The sequence below is a fragment of the Pongo pygmaeus genome, chromosome X (assembly GCF_028885625.2).
Source record: "Pongo pygmaeus isolate AG05252 chromosome X, NHGRI_mPonPyg2-v2.0_pri, whole genome shotgun sequence".
Lineage (NCBI taxonomy): Eukaryota > Metazoa > Chordata > Mammalia > Primates > Hominidae > Pongo > Pongo pygmaeus.
Window position 1 is genome coordinate 119488147 of NC_072396.2, and position 9955 is coordinate 119498101.

A 9955-nucleotide genomic window follows, 5' to 3' on the forward strand; every position below is an offset into this window, starting at 1 on the left:
CACCCTTCAGAACTAAAATTTGCTTCTATACCAAGTATAAAATAAAGATTTCAGTAATTTCATGATCCCACTCAAAATCTTCCCCTCAGGCTAGGTTCACCAGAAGGTAAAGACATGCCAGAGAGGCTACATTTCTGCTTTAAACAAACAAGTTAAATCTAGAAGGCCATTGTGGCCTTTAAATAAATAGCTGAGCAAACACTTCAAATAAAATATGATAGCATATTCAGAATGTTTATGAAGTTTGGAATAACTTATTTTCATTTTTGAAAAACTAATATGCCTCCCAATAAAAACTCTAAACAGGATGTATGCAAACAAGGTGTAAATTTGAATTTTTAACTCCCTTAAAATACCTGATAATTGCAGCTTTTTGTCTTGTTTCCTGATATGGTAATAATATTCATAGTCAAATGCCTTCCTTGGCTGGATTGATAGGTAAATAGAGAGGGATAGCAGAACAAAAACTGTCTTTTGTACCCCCACTAGGTGTGGCAAAATGAAATGTGTGGCAAAATATGCATATCTTTACATTAGTTGGGCTGTCCACCTGATTAAAGCTTTTCTAAACATAGATAATAGCTTCCGAGGAAATTACGTATTTAATTTAGTAGTGCTTGCTATTTGAACTCCAATTATAGAGTGACAACTAATATCTCATCATTTAGCATCTCTTTGGATTTTAATACTAGACAGCATTCCAAGTAATTCTTAAAATAGATTCAGGCTTGATTATAATTGACAATCAGATCTTTGGGTCTCAAATCCCTAATATATTGTATATCATTCTGAAGACAGAAGTTTTTTCTGATATTTGATTTTATTATTTGATTTTCCTATTTTCATTCCCAAATTCTTCACTTTTCCCTAGCCCCATTTTTTGCCCAGTTGTTCGTATTTTTCTTATTTCTTGAAAGAAGATGCCAGTGAGAATCTGGTTTGCATTTTTCTAAGGAATTGGCCTCTAATGCAGCGTAAGTAGCATGAATAAGTGGAAGTGACATAAGAATAAGAAGACATGTCTCCATGTCCCAAATCTGTCAAAGTATATGACATTGGACAAATTAATTAATAACTATGCATCTCAATTTCCTAATATGTGAAAGGAGGAGTTTGGACTACATGACTTTAAAGACCTATACCAACTAAAAACATCATATGAGTCATGAAAAATGAATGATTTATTCATTTTTTCATTAAAAAAAATTGTGGTTAAAAAGACACAAAATTTACCATCTTATCCATTTTTAAATGTACAGTTCAGTAGTAAATACATTCACATTATTATGCAATACATCTCTAGAACTTTTTCATCTTGTAGATCTTAATTCTATACCCATTAAACAACAACTCCCCTTTTCCCACTTCCCTCAGCATTCCCTATCATTTATTTTTTTCCTACAATTTTGACTACTTCATATACCTCATATAAGTAGAGTCATACAAGATTTGTCTTCTTGTGACTTTTATTTCACTTAGCATCTTGTCATCAACATTCATCTATATTGTAGCATGTGACAAGATTTCCTTCATCTGTTAGGCTGGATGATATTCGTTGGAATGTATATACCACATTTTCTTTATCTACTCATCTATTGATAAACATTTGGCTTGCTTCCACAACTTGACTGTTATAAACAGTACTGCTAAGAACATGGATGTGTAAATCTCTTTGAGACTACCCTTTCATTTCTTTTGGGAATATACCCAGAAGTGGGAATACTGGATCATATGGTAGTTCTATTTTGAATTTTCTGAAGAACCCTCATACTGTTTCTATACCAGTGGAACCATTTTACAGTCTCAACAGCGCACAACTGTTCCAATTTCTCCACATGTGCAGCAATACTTGTTATTTTCCATTTTTCTGGTAATAGACAACCTAATGGATATGAAATGATATCTCATTGTGGCTTTCATTTTCATTTCTCTAATGATTAGTGATGTTGAGCATCTTTCCACATGCTTGTTGTGCATTTGTATATCATCTTTGGAGAAATGGCTGTTCAAGTCCTTTACCTGCTTTTTAACTGGCTTATTTGAGTTTTTGATGTTGCAGGAGTTCCTTATATATTCTGGATATTAACCTTTTATTGATATATGATTTGCAAATATTTTCTCCCATTGCATAGGTTGTCATTTCACCCTGTTGATTGTGTCTTTTGATACACAAAAGTTCTTAACTTTAATATAGTCTCATTTGCATATTTTTTGTTTTTATTGTTTGTACTTTTGATGTCCTTTCCAAGAAATTATTGCTAATTCCAGTATCATGAAGCTTTCCCCTATATTTTCTTTAGGAGTTTTATTGTTTTAGATCTTTAATCCATTTTCAGTTAATTTTTGTATATGGTATATGATAAGGGTCAAACTCCATTCTTTTGCATGTGGATATTCAGTTTTCCTAATACTATTTGTTGAAAAGATTGTCTTTTCCCCAGTGAGTGGTCTTGGCACCCTGGTTGAAGATCATTTAATCATATAACCAAGGGTTTATTTCTGGGTTTTTTATTCTATTCCTGTAGTCTGTCTTTATGCCAGTATGATGCCACTTTTTTTTGGTAGGAAAAACAAAATTCCCAGTCCTCTTGACATGACAGTGGGATCTAGCAATCTACTTAGGTAGGTATACAGAGAGAAGCTAGGATGTGCCAAGAAATCGAGGTATCCTAGACTGCACCTACACAATTGGCGCCAAGTCCTCACTTTTTTTTTTTCTTTCTATCATGCCTTTTGCAATGTTACCTCTTATTCCACCAGCATCTGTCCCCAGGCAGTTGGTCGATGCTGGAGCTAATTCCCATTGGTATGCAGACTTTCTAAGCACACAGCAGGCATCTCTCTTCTGGTGCCCCAGACATTACAGAATATCAAACTTCACATTGGAAGGTGCAGAAAAGGAAGGTGACCACGTCCTCGACAAGGCATGCACCTGATAAGTAGGTCACACTTTCTTTTTCCATATATATAGAGCTGTATGTAACAGCATTGGGGTGTCTGTTTCTGCAGCTTGATTTCCAAAGGGTTTCCCCAGTCCTGTGCTCCAGGCCCTGTCTTTACTCTCTACTTCCTTCTCAAAGTGCCAACCGCAGCCTTTCAAGCCCTGGGTTTCCCCTCTGGAAAAGGGGAACCAGCTTTCTCCAAGGACACAGGGTTTTTACCAACCTGTTTATCACTCTGGCCAGCTGTCTGCTCAGGCCCCACCAAGAAGTCACGTGTTCCTGCAAGCTCTGCCTGCCAAGCAGCCAGGCCGCCAGCGCCACCAGCGCCACCAGCTGTGGGGCCGCGTACAGCCAAGGCCAGTAGGTACGGTGCTCGCTGGGCGTGGGGCTGCCACGTGATGCACTGGTGCAGCTCCTTTCGGGGCTGTGGTGAGCTGCGCTGCGGCCCAGCGCAGCCCCAGGCGACCCGCAAGGCAGGCATACAAGGCCAGGGAGCTGTGGCCGCGGTGCAGGGGGCACGGGAGCATGACAACTGGCCTCGCTCCCTCCCTGTGCTCCGGCAGCCCCTCGCCTCCTCTCTGGCCTCTGCGCCCGCTGCCGCCTGCCGCCGGGGGCCTCCCCTGGACACCCAAGTTTCTTCTTTTGTTGTGTGTTTGTTGTACTGATGGCACTCACTATTTTGATTACTATAGTTTGGACTATGTTTTGAAATCAAAAAGTGTGAGTCCTCCAACTTGGTTCTTTTTTTTCCTCAAAATTATTTTGTCTATTTGGGGTCCGTTGAGATTGCATATGAAATTTAGAATTAATTTTCTTATTTCTGCAAAAAAATGTCATTGGATTTTGATAGGGATTTCATTGAATCTATATATTTCTTTGGGTGTTATGGATGTCTTAACCATATTAAGTCGTATAATCCATGAACATGAGATATCTGTTTGTTACCGGTGGAGGGTGTCCAGGTTCTTGGTGTCTTCAACAAAGAATTGGACAAAATGCACAAACAAAGCAAGGAAAGAATGAAATAACAAAAGCAGAGATTTATTGAAAATGAAAGTACACTCTACAGTGTGGGAGCAGCTGAAGCATAGGGACTCAAGAGCCCCATAACAGATTTTGGGGGAAATACCCTCCAGAGGTTTCCATTGGTTGCTTGGCATGTGCCCTATGTGTAAATGAAGAGGATGAAGTAAAGTTACAAAGTAATTTACTTGGTATACTCCTTGAATAAATGGTGAGAATATTTCCTGTCGTAGCTGAAGTGTTTCCATTTGATTTAGCTCTAGGAAGTCAGCGTAAATTAGCCTTATGTTCCCTGCCTCCAGACCCTATTCTCCTGCTTCATTTCCCACCTGAGAGATGTGATCCCCATAAATCTTTATGGGTGGCGGAGGGACCAATGGTCTTTGTTCTGTAACTGCTTCATACTGGCTTGGGGCATAGTCCCTGCCTATTGGGGATAATAGAACTCTTGCATTGCTCTGTCTAGTGGAGGCAGGGTAGATGGCCAGGGGTAGTGTCTTCACCTGGAACTGACTGGAACCCTTGTTGCATGATCATCTGAAGCTTGATGGTCTCTAGGCAACAGGAAATGAATTTGGTTAAAAGATTTAATGGGAACTTCAGGAAGTGGATACCTCTGCTGTCAGGAATGTTTATTATAGAGGTTTGCAGGAGAAAAAACAAAACCTGGTCTGTTCTAGGATCTATATGTTTGCTTAAAGTCTTACACAAGCAACTCCATTTTGGTTTGGTTTGTTCTGTTGGGGCCTAGTGCATGAGCTCAGTCCAAAACAATGGCCTTCCTTAATTTTGTTTAAAAATATTTCCCCTTTTTGCTTAGGTTCTCACTTAGGTGAGAGTGTGACCAAAACTTAGGGCCTTAGTGCCACCCTCAGTTACCATCATTTTGCGTTTCCATTCTCAGCACATTACGCATAGGTTATGGTGTCCTCATAGTAGCACATTTTTTTCAGCTCTTGTCATTCCAGTTGAAGAGAGACCATTTTACATTGCAGAGATGTCTCCATGCAAGCATTTAAAACCTTTGAGAGAATACGGTGTATCAGGGAGACTATTATTATGACTATTGGGAGAATCATACCAAGAGTTTGGAGTATGCTTCTTACCCAGGGTCCCCATAAACCAAACCTCCTAAAATCAAATAGATCAAAGAATGAGCTAAAGAGTCTCCTCACTTACCTAAGCAGTCTCTTTGTTAATCCACTGCAACTGAATCTCTGTAATACCCAATGTTTTCTCCATAGGCCATGAGTACCAGCAGCTGCACAGCTGCTTCTTTGTTCAACCAATTCTATCATAACCTTCACAAGAGAATTTAAAGTTTATTGTGTAACTGTAGCCTGTACAGTAGAATTTGCTATAAGCCTATCATAAGGGATACATTTTTAATCATTGCTTCTTTTACTCCAAACCGTGGAAAAAGTACCTAACAAATGATGCCCTTCTAGAAGGGTGAAGGCCTCCTAGCAATGTTCTTTTTAACCTGTGATGTGGGTTAACAGGAGTGAACCAATGTTCTGTTTCCAACTGATTATGAGGCAGCGTATGTACCATTAAAACTTCTTGGCATGGCACGGTGGCTCACACCTGTAATCCCAGCACTTTGGGAGGCCGAGGCAGGTGGATCACCTGAGGTCAGGAGATCGAGATCATCCTGGCTAATACGGTGAAACCCTGTCTCTACTAAAAATACAAAAAATTAGCCGGGCATGGTGGCAGGCGTCTGTAGTCCCAGCTGCTCGGGAAGCTGAGGCAGAAGAATGACATGAACCCAGGAGGCAGAGCTTGCAGTGAGCTGAGATCGCGCCACTGCACTCCAGCCTGGGGGACAGAGCGAGACTGTGTCTCAAAAAAAAACAAAATAAAATAAAATAAAAAAACTTCTTACCTACATTGGGAACATAATAAACATAATTATGATTGATAGCAGATACTCAGACATATTAGAATTTTATAAATCCCATATAATTTTGGAACATATGTTAATATTATTCACTAAAATATAACCTGAAGATGATTAAACATTATTTTTTTAATTTTGACAATGCTTCCCATGTAACTAAACATGTCAAAGAATAAAAGACAATTGACAATTGTAAAGCTTAAATTTGATTTTGGGAAGCCTATTAAATATTGTAAAGGTTTAAAAAATTTACACTCCCATGTCTTCTTATAATTTTCTACCAAAAACACACTTCACTTTTCTACACACCTTGCATGTAAAACTGTTTCCTCAGTAGTTTCAATTACATGTTACAATGTTAACTCTTAGTGACTTTTACTTTTGGTGAAAACCTTGGTAAGTTCAGGATTTTAATTGTGTATTAGATGTGGAGCCTAGGACCCAGATAGAGTGCAGATAAGGTCTGACTCTCCAGCATCTATCTCCAAGTGTCCCAGGCATTACCTAGCTGTAAAGCAGGCAAGTTATACAGTTAAGAGTCACAGTGGCATTTTATGAAGCATTTAGGAGGCCTAATCACCTTTAAATTGTATAACATTTCTCGCATAAATTCTCCTTCATAAATTCTTTCACAACTTACACAGTCCATCTACGACATGATTGGACTTCTGGCTTGTCCTAAACATCCCTCTTTTAAACAACCAGTTATTTTACTTTAGGACAAGAATTTACCATACAAGTTCCTTTCTTATATACAATCTCTTTTCTTTATAACCTTCTTTGCATAGCTATGGGGCGTCGCTAATTTCACATGTCCCTAGGCCTTATCTGGAATCTAATGCTCCAAAATAAATTGAACAATTTTTAAAAGTCAAAGAAGCAGTTTATGACCTTAAAGCATTTAGCATACCTAATATTCGACCTGCATAATTTAGACCAAATGTTTACATTTTTGAAGATATTTTTATTTTACCAATAATCTTTAAAACTGTCTTTATTTCCCAGAGATTACTTAAGTCACATAAACTAAAAGGCATTACACTTTTTACTTTTCTGACAAAATATTGGATTTAAGCTCTTATTATTATTAAACCAGTTAAAGCTCTTTTATATTATACACACAACGCATATAACTACACAGAAGATAAAGGACTCATTCCCTAATCCAGGAATCGGACCCTAAACCTAGGCAGCCATTTTGAAAAGAGAAAGCATGGCCACATGGTTACAAAGTCAAGCTCCCAAGAACATGACTGACCAGTTTGCTGGGCCATGTTGAACAACAGCCCTATGGGGGGTCCTAGGCACACATTTTACCTTAAGGTACCCCTCTTTATGACAGAACAATACGGAAAGACACACAAAGCACACCAGATTCACTACAGCATAAGACCAACATCAGAATTCTTTTTTATATTAATTAAAACTTTACAGAGGAGATAAACAGTGACTTTTACCTTTCATTTAACCAGTTTGCAGAGAGAGAGGCCAGAGTCTGACTGCTAAGAAATTCTTACCCTTTTGCTGGCATGTCAGATTTCTGTGTTCTCTCTCCACTGCTGATGCATTTCTTTACAATACTTCTTATTTTACTTTAATCAGGCCTAAGAGCTTTAACTATGAAAATGTTAATTAGCCAAATGTCTCCAATTCTCTGTCAGGTTTTAAAGAATATTTTATTATCTAAACTTTGTCCACAATCTTCTCTCCTACTTACTGGTTCCTTAATACATGGTTTAACCAACTTTCAGATAATTAGACAAAATTATTCTTTTTCTCACTAATAACGTAAACCTTTCTGGCACATTTTGTGTACAGAATTATGTGTTAATTAGAATTCTTATCCTTAGTAACCTAAAACTTTAGTGAAACCCTAAAAAGCAAGAAATCCTGAACCATAAGATATGGGCATTTATAGATAAGAACAATTCCACAATTTTAGAAACATATTTCCCCATATCACAACCCTTTCTTAATTGGAAATTACCCAGATAGTAAATGAGCATCAAAAATAATTTACACAAAAAGTTTACCTAAAACATTTACTCCATTAACTGTACTCAGTTCTTTCACTTTTAACAAAGCAGACATGAGACATCAATCAACATATGTAAAATGAACATTGGTTCAGTCTGGAAAGGCGGGACAAAGCGGGCAGGGGTCTTCCAGGTCACAGGTAGGTGAGAAACAAACGGTTGCATTCTTTTTGAGATTCTGATGAGCCTTTCGGGAGAAGGCAATCAGATATGCATTTATCTCAGTGAGCAGAAGGATAACTTTGAATAGAATGGAAGATAGGTTTGCCCTAAGCAGGTTTCAGCTTGAATTTTCCCTTTAGCTTAGTGATTTTTGTGGCCCAAGATATTTTCCTTTCACAAATTATTCTCATTTAAAAAAAAAAAAAGGCACGCAAACCAAGATCATTTTGTTTTGGCTAAGTTTATAGTTTTATAACCTTCTATGCCAAACACTTGATACATCCAATAGTTTGGAACCCTAGCCATGAGATAGCAATACAAGCTTGACAGTTTTACTTTGTTTGCCCCAATAGATAATCTGATGAAGGCTGTGAACCAATTTCAGGTAAAGCAGTTTCCATGGCAGTGTGATTTTTAAAGGCCAAACCTCCCGACTCCGAAGAACACTGGGGCCAAACAGCACCAAAGGAGAGCATCACACATTAACCAGGCCCCCTGCTTAGAACAGCAGCACAAAAGCCTGGATACATGCAATACCATCCCACTTTCCCATTCAACAGTAAAATCCAGGTTCCAAACAATATTGGGGTCAAACAGTATTGCAACTGCAAGAGAAAATTCTGAGGATGGTTTAGTACTAGACCTCAGAACCTCTGCTAAGGGTATCCCATTTGGAGATGTTGAGGTCTGGAAGATCCCCCAGGGTATCCCCCTTTGAGGTCCAATCTTAGATTGTCAGACGTCTCTGACCTTAGGTGGGCACCAGTGCCACTTGCATGTTTTCTTTCCAGAGCTGATGGCCTACTATGGGCTTTTCTTTTGTCCCTGGATGAAGGCCTCAACTTCTAGCAGCCTTTTAATTCATAAGGCCACCTTTTCCCATGCTTCCTGTTCTTCACTAGAGTGATAGCTATGAACTTTAATGACAGGAGACTAAAGGCTAGGTGGGTTTCTTTTGTCCTTAGCCAGTCAAGTAGAAGGGAAGAATTTAGCATAAGAAAAGAAGGTTTAAGTCACCTGAAAAGCATGTGAGTTTGCTCCAAGCTGCGCCACATGTAGAGATCAGGGACCACAACCAGAAAACAGAAAAGAGTAAAGAAAGAGAGGGGAAAAAAAAGGAAAAAGACCCAGATCCTTTACCCGAACTAGGTGGTGGTGGTTAGGTGCCTCCACATGGACACCCCTTAGTTTCACTGGCCATGGACGGAAACCTCCAGTTGCCTCCACGTTTAGCTGCTGCTCACCAAGGGTCCCACGTTGGAAAGAAAAAGAGAAAGAGAGAGATTCCCCTGTATGAAGCAGAAAGGAAAAGGAGAAAATTAAATTCCAAACTTTAGGCTTACCTCCTGGCTGGCTCACCAAAGTATGTTACTGGTGGAGGGTGTCCAGGTTCTTGGCGTCTTGAACAAAGAACTGGACAAAATGCACAAACAAAGCAAGGAAAGAATGAAACAATAAAAGCAGAGATTTATTGAAAATGAAAATGCACTCCACAGTATGGAAGTGGTCCCGAGCATAGGGACTGAAGAACCCTGTTTCAGAATTTTCTGGGGTTTAATTTCCCTCTAGAGGTTTCCATTGATTGCTTGGTATAAGCCCTATATGAATGAAGAGGATGAAGTAAAGTTAGAAAATAATTTACTTAGTGTACACCCTATGTAAATGGAGAGGATATTTCCTGTCATAGCCGAAGTATTTCAATTTGATTTAGTTCTCAGAAGTAAGGGTGAATTAGCCTTATGTTCCCTGCCTCCAGACCTATTCTCCTGCCTCATATCCATTTATTTGTGCCTTCTTTAATTTCTTTCAGTGATGTTTTCAGTGTACAAGTCTTTAGCCTCCTTGGTTAGGTTTATTCCTAAATATTTTGTTCTTTTTGATACTATTGT